Consider the following 15,343-nt stretch of genomic DNA (forward strand, 5'->3'; position numbering starts at 1 on the left):
CTATTCCTGATGTTGTTATCTATTCATATTCATTCACATTCCTCCAATATAAATCCCTGTGTAGACTTGTTCGGTAAAATCTGGCTTGTTATCCATCTGGAAATGCACATCCATGCATGTCAATTCAATGTGGCGTGAAGATGCACTACTCTACTGTATAACCATATTTGCGCTGCACAGCCACCAAGCGCTGAGTGAATAAATGTGATTGAAAAAGCCAATGTTACTTTGCGGCATATTCTGTAGCAGCTAAAACTAACAGTATTTCTATTGTCGCCTTCATTGACTGAGGCTCCTTGTGCCGTTTCTGCTCGTCTCTACGCCGTTGTGTGATCACTCTTCATCGGTAATCACGCCCGTATGGTGATGAAGATGATGATGGATTTAACAACGGCAAGGTAAAAGAGCCATTATGGAGTTCCTTGTTGTTGATATTGTGTCCCTGACGTGCGATGACAAGGCTCATTAGCGGCGAGAAGGTCAGCGGTGTTAAGCTTGTGCACTTAAACTGGATGATGACTGATAGCCGGACTAAACGCAAACACCATGGTTCCTCAAATACAGTTGCCAGCAGCTTTGGGGGGGGGGGGGGGCGGAAATTTCATGATGAAACTAAAATGCACTATAACCTTTACAAGTTGAACTTCACTAAACTTTTTAACATACATTCGATGTGCCAGTAGTTTTTTCACAACTTAATGTTCTCTAACAAGGACATGAACATCCTTTTCATCATGCTGTTCACTGTTTGACATCACAAGACTGAGACAACGCCTAACAATTGTGGCCACTGATCTTAGAGTGTCATCAGCAGGTTGCACCAGAGATACAGAGAGACTGGCAGACTCACAGAAAGGCATTCTTGGAAATGTATTGGTCGATTCGTGGAACAAACAATAATACTGTGGATTGTTTCCCCCCCCCCCCCCCCCCCCCCCCCGTGCAGTTTAGACACATGACAGTTTGTTGTAGCATTACTTTAACAAAAGCTTCCAAATCAATTTGACGGCTTGCAATAATATAATAAAATAAAAATGAAGTTTCCAGTCAGTCGGTCATGAGTGCAGACGCAGGAGGCAGATTAGTAAAAGGAGATTGTGGTGAAGGATTTGGAGATGTTTTCAATAATTGATTTACAGGATTGGAAGGGGAGGGTCGGAAAGGCGGGCGGGGGCGTAGGCTGGCTTTTGCCTAATACCCTGTCAAGATTTCTTTTCTTTTTCTAATCTTTTTCCAAGCTGTCAAAATAAGATAGGATCTTTTATACATCAATATATGCATATAATATACCATAACTATATACAACCCCGATTCCAGTGAAGTTGGGACGTTGTGTTAAATAAAAACAGAATACAATGATTTGCAAACTATGTTTGACCTATATTTAATTGAATACACGACAAAGACATTAATCATTAACTTAAAATTTTATGGCTCCAACACGTTCCAAAAAAGCTGGGACAGGGTCATGTTTACCACTGTGTACCTTTTCACCTTTTCTTTTAACAACATTCAATAAACATTTGGGAACTGAGGACACTAATTGTTGAAGCTTGCTAGGTGGAATTCTTTCCCATTCTTGCTTGATGTACAGCTTGAGCTGTTCAACAGTCCGGGGTCTCCGTTGTCGTATTTTACGCTTGATAATGCGCCACACATTTTCAATAGGAGACAGGTCTGGATTGCAGGCAGGCCAGTCTACTACCCACACTCTTTTACTATGAAGCCACGCTGTAACACATGCAGAATGTGGTTTGGCAGTCTTGCTGAAATAAGCAGGGGCGTCCATGAAAAAGATGTTGCTTGGATGGCAGCATATGTTTCTCCAAAACCTGCATGTACCTTCAGGATTAATGGTGCCTTCACAGATGTGTAAGTTACCCATGCCATTGGCACTAACTTGATCCTAACTAGATGCTTGGTTTTGAACTTTGCATCCAAAACAGTCCGGATGGTTCTTTTCCTCTTTGAGCCGGAGGACACGACGTCCACAATTTCCAAAAACAATTTGCAATGTGGACTCGTCGGACCACAGAACACTTTTCCACTTTGCATCAGTCCATCTTAGATGAGCTCGGGCTCAGAGAAGCTGGCGGCGTTTCTGGGTGTTGTTGAGTAGAGTTTCAAGTTGCACTTACGGATGTAGCGCCGAACTTTATTTACTGACATTGGTTTTCTGAAGTGTTCCTGAGCCCATGTGGTGATATCCTTTACACATTGAAGTCGTCTTTTGATGCAGTACCGCCTAAGGGATCGAAGGTCACAGGCATTCAATGTTGGTTTTCGGCCTTGCCGCTTACATGCAGTGATTTCTCCAGAGTCTCTGAACCTTTTGATGATATTTATTATGTACCGCAGATGATGAAATCCCTGAATTCCTTTAGCCTGTTTACCTGTGGGATGTTCCAAACAGGTGTTTGATGAGCATTCCTCAACTTTCTCAGTCTTTTTTGCCACCTGTCCCAGCTTTTTTGGAATGTGTTGCAGCCATAAAATTCCAAGTTAAGTTATTACTTGCTAAAAACAATAAAGTGAATCAGTTTGAACAATAGCTTGTCTTTGTAGTGTATTCAATTAAATATAGGTTGAACATGATTTGCAAATCATTGTATTCTGTTTTTATTTAACACATCCCAACTTCATTGGGATATATATATATATATATATATATATATATATATATAAATAAACACACAAGAATGTGTGACCTCCACCAAGGCCGAACTGTTCATGAAGCATTGTGTTTGTTAGCGTGCTACTTACTGGTTCATGGATGATAACAAATGGATCGGGGTCTTCCACCTTAATCAAAATCCTTGCCAAAATCTATTTGATTCTCATGGGATTTCATTAAAGGTCAGAGGAGAGATATTTTTAAATGTTCCTTGAGAACTCTAGAACCCCTTTACAAACCACATCTGCCATTTCGAAGTGATTCTATAGCAGATATACAGCAGTTAAATCGATAAATATGGATTCCGAATGCGCCTTCATCTTTTTGCATCCAGCGCCTTCCTGTCTTCGTCTCTTTCCGGCGCTGCAACATCACATGAGCAAAACATCCTGTTCATTCGGCGTTGTGTGCTTTTGTTCCCATCCTTTTACTTGTATATTTGTTGTATGATTTGACGATGTCGATGGTTTATTGTGTGGCATTTGGTTGTACAAATGGTTCAGGCAGCGGCAAGATTTTATTTATTTTTTTTGGCTTTCCAAGTGAAAAAGGAATACGTGACCAGTGGATAGGGAAAGTCAATCGACAGGGGAAGAAACGTGGTCAGCTATGGGTGCAAGCTATAGCCAGCATTCCAAACTCTGTGCCGATCACTTCGAACAGTCGTGCTTTGAGAAAGACTTAGCACAAAGCACAGGCTACACAGATGTCGTTAGGCAGAGGCTGAAACCAGCTGCGGTGCCAACTATTTTTCCTACGGCCATCGGGACCTCAACTGCCAGCAAAAGAACTAAATCTCGCAGCAGCGAAGCGGCACAGGCGAGAGGTGAGGATTTCCTTCTATATACCTACAACTCTGTTGTGGTTACTGTGCACTGGGGAGTAGGGGGGAAAAAAAGACCCACGCAGTAGTTTTCAGTACCGACGTCTGTACTTTTGCCTATATGGCAAGCCAACAGACACGGCAAAGACTTTTATTAGTAGTAGTAGTAGTATAAGACTCTAATGCCTTAATTTTAGTTCGTAAAAACAAATGGCAGTGATCAGTATGTGGTAGCCTATCGGAAAGCAATAATAGCATCATTTAAAAATAAATACATGAATGAAAATATGGAAAAAAATATATAATTTAAAAACAAATTGATTTTGAAAAAATGTAATTGAAAACAAAAATATTTTATTGTTGAGGTTCATGTCAAGTGAGAATTCGATCACCTATATCACTTAAAGAGACTATTTGTCAGCATAAAGTGCTTTCATGTGGATTCTTTCAATTCCAGCAAGCTCTTCACATTTCACCATTTTGAGCAGGAAGGATTCTAAACTAATTGTTTTATTAATAACTGAGACCCACCTCTAATTATTATCGTTCTCGTATTTTGTTCTGCAAGCTCTGCGGTCTTACTTTCTTTCTAATGTATTCTCCCCCTCTTGGTGGCCTCCAGGCTGCCTTGCTCTTATGCTCTACAACAATGGAGAGGGAGGAGGCCACTGTATGGCTCATCTGAGCGCTCTCCTTGTGTGCACTCTTTCTTTCTGCCTCCTCAGCCCTCTGGGTGAGGTCGTCCTAGCAGGCTGCCGCTATATCTATCACTCTGACTGTCGGGAAAAGAGCTGAGACGAGGCACAATACAGCAAGGCAAGTGCTGGAGAAGTGCCACATCGTTGGTCAACATAACAGAAACAGGAAAACCAATCATATCTCGATCAGAGATATGATTTTGTGTATGTTGAGTCTCAGTGACGTTGGCCAACCAACTAAACTAAACAACAGTGAATTGGTCTTAAAACACATTCACTGCCATTGACGGCTTTAGAAGTCAAATAATCCATGTTAACTGGGAAGGCTGGCAGTGAGACAATCTGACTTCCCAAAACATTCCCGACTCAAAAACATAATTGCATTGTCGATCTGCTCAAAGCATTACGTCCACTTTTCAAGGTTGGCGACACTGTTCATTAAAACCAAAATAACAGCGAAAAGCTCTTGTCCTTACAGCGAAGCGCAGATGACTCAGACTCCTAAATATAACTTTATTGCAAATAATTACTTTCACCGTCTAAGGTTGACGACAGTTGGTTTATTGAAACAAATGGTTCGATCAGCTTTTCTCTTCGCCTACCTCTTCAAAACACAACATTAAAAGACATGTTATGTAGATGTAAGGAGTTTCTTTTATTCATAGCGCCGAGTAAGGCTTTGATGGATAAGTGGGGGAATCGCGAGGTACACTTGTTTTTAATGCAGGTGACCTTCAAAGATTCATCTCCTGCTACTCTTCATTGAGCAACCTACTGAAGCCTGCAGCAGCACCGACATCATCATAATCATCATCAGTGTGTCACCACCATGTGAGATGGAGCTGCTCGCAATGACAGCGCCTCCCATTGAAGCATAACAACCTAAAGCACCTTAGAGTTCTGTGATGGTAGAAAAAAATAAACTTGCAGCTTTATAGTATATTGTTCCGATTGTATGTCACATTTCTGTTTGATTTTTTCAGGAGCAATTAATAAAAAGTGTACCATAAACAACCGTTAGTAGATGGATTCAACACCAGAAACTTAAATCTATCTTTTCGCAGCCATTACTGTAATTTTAAAGCCATACAATGATTAGGTGGTCTCAATGTTTGGGTACTCTGGCTTCCTCCCACATTCAGAAAACTCACATTGAAGACTAAATTCTCCTGTACGTGAATTGTTTACCTACTATACAGTATATGTGCCCTGTGATTAGCTAGCGGCCAGTCTATGGCTTCATCCTGCCGTTCAGCCAAAGTCAACTGGGATAGGCTCAGCCTCACCTGCAACACTAATGAGATTTTGTTGGATGACCGGAGCCTTACAAGCCTTGTAACCATGGCTAGCAAGGTAAAACCACATCATCAAAGTACTGAAATCAACAATTCGTCGGTACAATTGGTGTACTAAAACAAAGTAACGGTGAAGTTGTTTGAAATATTTCAAGTTGGTATTGCTTAGTGGTCTTTTGGTATAGTAGGTAAGTATTTGAGGTAATTCAGAGGTACAGCTGGTTTAATGAAACAAAAGTAACAGTGGGTTCAATAGACGCATGGTAGCTATTGCTTACAGGTATAACTTTAGGCACTGAGCTATAGAAGGTAGCTATGAGGTAATTTGTAGGTGCAGTTGGTTTGTCAAAACAAAGTAACGGCAACCATATTTGACATATGGTAGCTATAGATTACTTTAAATCTAAATCAGCTTTCCTCTTCGCCATGTGAAGAGCAGATTCGTAAGCCTTTTAATGAAAAAAAATAAAATCAAATCAAAACGTGTCGACGCTCGGTTCATTAAAACAAAATAAGGTAAAAGAAGTCAGTCTTGGTTTTCCAAAAGATAGTTAATTAACATCTGCTCAAATATTACATTCATTATCCAAGGCTAGCGATCCTCAATTTATTAACAACCATCACATGTGAATCCCAGAGGCCAATAGAGACACTCGTTAAAAATGTCGCTATAAAACATGTTTGTCATTGGTCGTTTACGCGCCACATTTAACAGTACCTACAGGAGAACACAATGTCGTGATGCAATCCCCTCTTCGCTGTATGCTGCATCAGCAGAGGAAGGCTGCATCCGGTCTTCCACCTCCGTCGTCATTATTGGACCCTGCCGGCGGCCATGTTGAATGATTCATCCTGAAAAGCGCTGATTCGTGGCTTCGCCACAGCCTCATTTCCAAAGCAATGGCGCCTTCCACTGATCCTGCACTTTCAATATTGTTACCTACTGATTCATTTTGAGCAGAGGCCACAAAGCGGGTACATAAATGTTAACGTTTTCTATCCATCCATTTTGTATTGCGCTTCAGTGTCACAGCATATCCCAGCTGACTTTGGAAGAGAGGCAGAGTACACCCCGGACTGGCCGTCAGCCAATCTCAAGGCACATATAGACAATCATATACATACTGCAGACTATTGAAAATGAAGAGTCTTGTGAGAGAGAATGTGGAAGGAAAAAGAAGGGCCCATAGTTGAACTACAAACCTCAGAGGAAGATGTGCTAAACACCAGTCTACAATGCTGTGGCAGCATTTTTCTAGTGGTTCTAATTTAAATGGTCACCTTTTCCCACTCACACGACGTGACAGCTGAACCGAACCTCTACAGGTGGATTTGTTCGGATGTTTGGGGATTAATGACATTTCAAGTCATCTTAGTGAGGGAAATTGATCGGATGTACGGCTGAATTGAGTTACGAGCTTGGTCACGGAATTAACTGAACTCAAAGTCAAGGTACCGTTGTACAGTATATGGAACCACAGCCTCCTTATGGATCTTAAGGACCTGCCCTGCTGCTTGTGTGACATTCCAAGATGGAGGACATTCTTAGTTGTGCTCTGTTGACTGCTGGTCAATAAGAGATTTTGTGTGTGAGTGTGTGTACGTGTTCTCCAGCAGTCATTATGAACATTTGATTTGGAATTCTGTGCCAGCTTCTAGATTGAGCGAGGAGGAGGAGGAGGGCGAGTGGCAGTGGAGGGCTTCAGGATTACACATCTGCCTCAGCCGAGGTGCAACTCGTCCTCGCCTTCTGACTTAATGAGAGCGGAAGGCTTTGTTGTTGGCGAGAAGTGCATTATGGGACATGAGAGAAGATGCCATGGATTTGAATGCATGCTATCAGATTATGTCCGCTGTTGGAAACACAGCTGCAAAACTAAACAGTGAATATAAGAGACAAGAGTTAATAGTTGAAATCTTCCAAGCAAACTACATCAGCACAACATTCTCGGTTTTTTCTCTCTCCCTCCTTCTGTGATGAGTTCCAAGTAGCACGTCAGACAAGCAGCAAGTTGTCCCGGGATGACCAAGTGCTTTGTATCTGTATGGCCACAAGGCGGACGGCTGCCTGAGCTTGTCATTTCCACGGTGATGGTTTTGGACATCATGACAGAGCATATCCCGTATTTAAAAGAGGGGTTTTGCCTTGAGGTAACTCTGATGGTTACCTCCCTCTCAGATGCGCTATTTAAAGACACGAAAGCAGCTAGCTCAATTCGTCTCAGCTTTGATGAGTCACATTACATTTGCTAAATTAATCAATTTGCCGGAAAATGAAAAAACAAAATGCCCATCCCTCATTTACCAACAAATGGGCATCATACTAGAAGCAGAGCGAGGGACCTCGGGCAGCTGAGGATTCAGAAGTGACGCGGAATTCGTAACATTTCTGCTTGACAGGCAAGATAAGCGCCTCTTTTTGATTTTCAATTGGGAGGGGAGTAAAAGTAAAAAGTCATCAAAAAATATAGATATACTCAAGTAAAAGTACTGACGCCTGAAAAATGTACTTAAGTACAGAAACCATGTATTTGTGTGTTGTTACGTCCCACCACTGAAACCCCCTTTCACTTTTTCCAGTGATGGGCACCAATACGGAATCCAGGGGAACGTTTTTACCATCTTAGGAGGTAGTATCAAAGGTGTGGGTGGGGGGGGGGGGGGGGGGGTCACCTGTGTGTAAAGGCCCTTTCACACTGCCCGTAAAAGACATCCTTTTCTCACATTTTTAGCTTCTCGTTGTTCTGTATAAATGGCACCGACACGGAATCGGGGACAAAGGTGATCCTCCAATTTTCCGGCTTTGGAGGTGGTTTGCCAGCCATAACAAGTTCGGACGGCACCTGGATGTAAAGCCACTTTTATATTTCCTGTTCGAGCCAGCATGGAGTGGGGAGGGGGTGGCAATTCACCAGCTTCAGAGATACTTTTGCGTTTTGAACTGCCTGTAAAATCCACCCCATCCTAAAACAAATTTGTCCATCAACAGATGCTTTGTAGCCTTGTTTCCTCATGTTTCTTTCTCTGTTTCTCTCTTCACAATGACCCCGGTGGCTTTCTCATGGCAACGAAATCTGCCACATGTGAAGGATTGGATTCTTCCAGGACCTTGGGGGGAACTCAGCTGTACTCCATCTTTCCTCCTTGCCCGTCCTGTCCTTCTTGCAGGCCGTTCCTTTATTTATTTCTTCCTATGCCTCATCTGTCACCTCTGCTGCTTGCATCAACAGCATTTCATCATCCGAAAGAATTCCAATGATGACTGCTTTTTATCACTCGGTCAGTCAAACCGCCATTGCTATTTACCTCCTGACCACTGCGGCGGCAGTGGTCCCGCATTTTAACATATTCAAATACAGCATTCAATACAATACCTCGTATGCACGGTTTGTCCTGCGTGTGTTGCTGCTCCATGTGTGTTAAAAGTCCCATATTTTGGCTATTTAGACTTCCATAGAGTGACTCTCTTAGATAGACTTCGTACAAAAGTGTCACTGTCATTTCAAAAAACACTTCTGACAGCGACTTGTGTTTGACCCAGTTTTGTATCCACTTTGTCAATTTTTGGCTAAGACCACCCCCTTTCCTCTGATTGGTTGCCTCCATGCAGACGATCCACTTGTGGGCGCACACGTGTTTGTTATGTTGACACCGCTGGCCCAGAAGCCGAGAGATAGGCGGCGATCTTCGCTCGTGACGTAGATAAGCTCGTGAAATTCAAATGACCTGATTTTGAACTCAGGATTTTGTGGATGATTTCAATTCATATTTGAAATCCCACCCTTGAGGACTTGCACGCTGCCAGAACTAAGACAAGGGCGTGCAAAATCCTCTCGGACCCTCCGCACCCCGGTCACCAGCTCTTCCAGCTCCTTCCCTCAGGTAGACGCTACCGATCAATGCAAACTAGAACTAGTAGACATTCCAACAGCTTCTTCCCTCTTGCAATCAACTTCTTAAACAGCTAACCTATAATTCCATTACAACAAGCTGGCAATTTTTTGACTTGAGTTCGTTGTCACATTTCTGTGGGGCCAATTATGTATTACTCGTGCACTCACTGTAGTTGTCTCGCCATGCTGCACTATTTGCATATACTGGCCACTCATGCCAGAGTAGCATCTGCTCCATTTGCACACTGATTGAGGAGTATCTGTAACATTTGCACAACCAACATTGTCCCAGATTATCGCACGACTCGTCACTTTAAACCGCAGACACTCCTTGAAGTCTCAGCGCCCTTTGCACAATGGTCCTTGCACCGGACTATTGCAATATTAGTCATTCGAACTGCTCTAAGTGCTCGAGGACTCTGCATCTTTTTGCACAATTGTTTTTTGTGAATGTCTTTATGTCTCCAAAGTGTTCTGTAAAGTTCTGTTGTACTAGAGCGGCTCCAACTATCCATCCATCCATCCATTTTCTGAGCCGCTTCTCCTCACTAGGGTCGCGGGCGTGCTGGAGCCTATCCCAGCTGTCATCGGGCAGGAGGCGGGGTACACCCTGAACTGGTTGCCAGCCAATCGCAGGGCACATCGAAACAAACAACCATTCGCACTCACAGTCATGCCTACGGGCAATTTAGAGTCTCCAATTAATGCATGTTTTTGGGATGTGGGAGGAAACCGGAGTGCCCGGAGAAAACCCACGCAGGCACGGGGAGAACATGCAAACTCCACACAGGCGGGGACGGGGATTGAACCCCGCACCTCAGAACTGTGAGGCTGACGCTCTAACCAGTCGGCCACCGTGCCGCCCGGCTCCAACTACCGGAGACAAATTCCTTGTGTGTTTTGGACATACTTGGCAAATAAAGATGATTCTGATTCTGATTACCGTAGAGTCTATGCTCCTTTTTGTTAGGCTTTCGGATATGTTAGCATGAAACTAGTAGACTTTCCTTCCTCCAAAATTAAGTGGTTTGGTTGAACATAAGGAGTGATGAAATGTAAATTTAGAACATAACATCTTTGGAGTCGCTTTCTAGTGTCGTGACTGATCTGGAACTTTGACATCTTATGCACGAAGAAATGAAAACAGCTCTTGAATGTCTGCTGCTGTAGTGACTGATGTGCAACTAAGACACCAAGTCTCATGCATATACTGTAGTTGTATGCATACTTTATATGGTCGCAGGAAGGACTCCTTGACTCTCCAAAGCCATCTGTGACACAAATTCTCCAAATCAAATCCGAGCTAACTCTTAATGTGTCCCGCTGCCATCTTTGCATCCACAAGGTGAGCTGGCACCACTCCCTCTTCTTCCTCCCTCTCCTCTGGTTTTCCCTCTGACGCCATTGTAAACGGGACGAGTGCGCTTGCATTGCTGTATTACGGCGGGATAAAGTATCAGTGCTGGTAATCTTCCATGGATTAATGGCTTCTTCTTTATCTGCGGTGGCGGCTGCTCCGCTCAGATGTCTGGGCCGGGCCAGGAGCCTCCTGCTGGAATACTAATGATGGACAGCTCCTTGCACTCCTTACCCCCCCATCTCCCCTCCTCCTTGTGCGTGTGTGCGTGCGTTATCACAGGCTCTTCCAAGACCCCTGTCGTCTCCTTTGTGAGGAAGTCGCTACCTTCTTGTCCTGGCTGACACCTGCTTTGCATACAGGAGGAGGATCGGAGAGGTGGACCTGAGGAAGAGAAAGATTGAGCCGTTTATTGGAATAATATGGAGCAGATTGGTGGAAGGTAGAAGTGAATGAAAACGAGGCACAATGAAGAATAAACGCTCCACTGTTAAACACCCCCCGTCCACAAGGTCACGTTTACCCACACGCGCGGCCTCTCGCCTCAGAATATCTAGTAGGTCCTTTATGAGACGCCAAAACACCATCTGCTTCTTTGGTGGTGGAGGAAGAAAGGGGAAGAAGAGGAAGGAGGGGGGAGTGACAGAAGCACATCATGTCCCAACCACTGGCCATGGTGATGTGAACAAAAGAACACTCCGTGTACCTTGTCGGGAAGGTAGAACGTTCAAGAAGCTCCACTGCTTGGAAGTGTGTGCCTTATTTCCTGAAATGGTTGTAGTAGATTATTTCAGGGGAAACCTTTTTTTTTTTTTTGAGAAACATTGGACAATGTCTACTACAGTGTTAACCAACAACTTTGCGTCGCGGGAAATGATCAGATTTGATTTCATTGTTGTGAAAATCCCGCGACCCTAGTGAGGATAAGCGGGACGGAAGATGAATGAATGAATGTTGTGAAAATGATTCCTTTACAGGAATCCCCGATTTATCGCTGGGGTTACGTTCCAGAAAACCGCAATAAATGAAAACCACAAAGTAGTGCCCAATTATGTATTGCCTTAATTATGCAAATTTCAAAGTTTCATATGTGCAATTCAATGTCAATATGTGATACTTTAGAGAGGTGCAGGTATTCTATTTTTTCACTTGTGGTCGCCACGCATACAATCTACACGAGCATGCTTGAGTGACACGAGCAACAACCCATGCGGACATGGTGTAACTGGGTGATTTCAAGGCTAAAGCATTAGGCACTGTGCTTCACAGTGACGGTAGGCAGCGCAAACCATCATGGGAAAGTCGAGCCGGCAGATTCTGCTGCTTCCCAGAATTCTTCACGGTGCTCTTCTTAACTACAGTACTGTAGTTGTAGAAAATCAAGCTAAATGTTGCTCTTTCCTTGCATGCACAGGTGAGCAATTGCACTACACTGCTCAATAAAAGCAAATGTGCGACGCACTCAATCTGCAACAAACGAACCACGATATCGCGAGAGATTACTGTACTATAAATAAAGCATGTTTGTTTGTGTATCAATAACACCGATGTTCAGTGACAGGCTTTAAAAATGAAATGCTCTTCCACAAGATGGCAGACGGTCCAATAAACCAGTGTATCCACGGGTTGCCGTTCATACAAAAGAGTTAAGTACATTTGGGAGTCAATTGAGATGAGCTGATCATTATTTCACTACAACACTTTTTTGTGACATTTGTTTCGGAGTAGTGTGCCATGAATGTTTTTTTTTTTTTTTAAATGTAAAATAGGTGCTTCGGTTAAATAAAGGTTGAGAAACAGTGCTGTACAAGATGACGAGTGAAAGTGGCGTTTAAAACAAAGTACAAAGGACCATTATGGAGAAAAGCAGAGATAGAAGGCAGAAGCTAATAATTAAGTAACATTGACGCACACAACATCGTGGAGTGACCACATGTCAGAGTCTACTGCATCGAATCGGTGTTCAAAACTCTTGAGTCTACACTCGAGGGACTATTTACGTGTCTCTGTAAGTGCTGTTGTTTTGCTTAGCAAGAGTTCAAAGTAATCCATCCCAAACATGAATATGTTATTATTAATGCTAAAAAAAAAAAAGAATGTAAGAATCTTGTAATCTTGCCTTGCTTTCCAAGTTTGGTTCGATAATTTTGCTAATTTTTTGCAGCTGCTCATTTCCAGTGCCATGCACACAGTGTAGTGTGTAATGTGCCAGGGTTTGTGTGCGTGTGTGGAAATGTGCATGTGTGTGCGACACTACGTTCTTGTCCCTTGTGGTCATCACATTTTCCTCTCCTTCTTTTTGTCTCCTTCCACTGCTTTTTGATCCTCTTTCTGCCTGGCAGAATCTTTTCCTGTGTGGTCGCAAGCTCGCCTTTCATCTCCCACTTGAAGGAATGATGAAATCGATTGCATCACCCTCCGAAAAAAAACCCAAAAAAAAACCTCTCGATTAAGACAAGCTTTGATCGTCAGAAGTGCAAAAGTTGTTGTCAAAGAAAACAAAACTTAAAAGTGTGTGTGTGTGTGTGTGTATAATCAGGGTTGTTTTTTTGTTTTTTTTAAATCACAAAAACCTGGCATTTGAGCAAGGGTGTGTGGACTTTTCACCCTTGTTACTTGCCCATTTGTAATGTCTAGTACAACTAATGGTACATTTGTTTAGACGAATATAAAGATGAAAATAGATGTACTGTCGCTCACAAGAGATTATAAATTAAGAACTGATATCCAGCCGTTTTCATGATAGTAACCAAAATCACTGGGAATACAATTAAGATTAATGGGGGGGGGGGGAACTATTTTTTTTCTCCCTGCTACACCCACACAACAGAATTGCTTTACAATTTAGCATTGCCCTACTGTCTAGTATACGTGGATCCAATTGGGTAGCGAATGGGACAAAATGTGTAGGACAAGCCCACCTTTGCAGGACCTATTGAAATGGCCATAATGGCCCTCAAATGGTCACATCGAGCCAAAATGGCAGAATTCCTGTCTCTTCACATTTTATGGCAAGTCATCAAACTTCACATATTCGCTGTCTTGGCCCAAAACCCTAATATAAAAGTAGTGCTTTAGCGTCATCTTGTGGCATATATATATATATATATATATATATGATCTAGCTTTTTGGCTGGTGTCAATTACTGGCAGATTTTTACTATTCGCATCAGGGCTCAGTCCCTACTTTGATTTTTAGTGCTTTTTCTTTTTTTTAAATGACCTTTTTCTATCTAGGGCACCTCGGCTCTGAAATGTTTGGATCTCAGGCAGCGAACAAACAACATTTTGAATGGAGCCCCGCTTCACTAACCCTAAGCCCCCGATTGAGTTTCTGCCCAAAGCCACACCCGTCGCTAACACGCACGCGCGTGATTCTCCAATTCACAGTGAACGTATATCCGTATATGTTCGAATATACTACGCTAGCATTAGCACTGTAAACAAGTGTAAACATTAGCCACGACTGCTACGTTGCTAGCAGGACTTACTTGTCGAGCAGAAAAGTTGCTAATTCCGCGTCACTTCTGAATCCTGTCAGCGCCACCTCTGAAAAACAGCTCCCATGTTCAGCCTTGTTTTTTATTGGGGGGGGGGGTCAGGATCGGTCTAATTCTGTTTGCTAGTCTTATGCCCAGTTGTTGACATACGAGGAATGGGCATTTTTATGGTTTTAAAGAGGTGGATGTCCGCTATAGATTCAGCAAAGCACCTGAAGCCCAAGGTAACAGGTTAGCACAAGATTGAAGCAGTGCGCCCACTATGAGTGAGCCCACAAGTGCACGGCAAATGATTGACAGCTTCTTAGTCACGCCTTATGTCTCTGATTGGTTGTTTTTCTTCAGACGCAAGTGACTTGAAAATCTTAATTAGAGAGGGATTACTTTTTTTTTTTCACAGATCATTTTACTCATGTCCAAGTCTCACATCATACTGACAGTTTGAACAAATATCTTTTTTTTTTTTTTTATTGAAAACTTCCCCTTGAACGGTGTTGGTTTTATCCTATTTTGTTTTTGTTTGTTTATATTATAATCTCTTATCCACTTATTCATTTTGCCTTTTATTTTACCGTCTGTATAAACTGCTCAGTCGTTCTAATTTGTTCATTGAGACGTTGTCACTCTTGTTTGAAGGCAGAAAGGAAGCAACCATGACGGACGGCCAAGGTATGCATGTGCAAGCAGGTCGCATTGAACAACAAAAGCGCCTCCTCGCTCGTGCACGTCACAGCTTTGTGTCCTCTTTAATGGTCCTCCTTGTCACCCCCCTGGGTATACATTTCTTTTTTTTTTTTTTTAATATATATATATATATATATATATATATATATATATATATATATATATATATATATATATATATATATATATATATATATCTTTGAGTGCTTTGAACCTCTGCACACCACACCAAAAACCTCCTCAGTGTTGAAGGCTGGATGGCCGTCATACGTGTGCCGTTGCTTCTAATGACATTGTATTGCTTTTTCTGTCCAAATATCCTTACAAGCCCAGAGATTTATCAATGTTGTCCCCTTGAGCATAGAAAAAAAACACACAAAAAAAACAGCACACAGAGACACACACACACACCATGCTAC

At 42.6% G+C, this 15,343-nt stretch overlaps 1 long non-coding RNA gene across 1 annotated transcript; it reads right to left on the reverse strand.

Annotated features, from left to right (window-relative positions):
- Positions 1 to 10,652: 10,652 nt before the first annotated feature.
- Positions 10,653 to 14,505, reverse strand: LOC133465269 (uncharacterized). Its single transcript, XR_009784581.1, has 4 exons — positions 14,232 to 14,505; positions 11,447 to 11,506; positions 11,268 to 11,333; positions 10,653 to 11,124 (listed from the first exon to the last, which is right to left on the reverse strand). It is a non-coding gene; the product is annotated as an uncharacterized LOC133465269 (long non-coding RNA).
- Between the last annotated feature and the right edge of the window lie 838 nt (positions 14,506 to 15,343).

Source organism: Phyllopteryx taeniolatus, chromosome 15, assembly GCF_024500385.1.
Source record: "Phyllopteryx taeniolatus isolate TA_2022b chromosome 15, UOR_Ptae_1.2, whole genome shotgun sequence".
In the NCBI taxonomy this organism is placed as follows: Eukaryota; Metazoa; Chordata; class Actinopteri; order Syngnathiformes; family Syngnathidae; genus Phyllopteryx; species Phyllopteryx taeniolatus.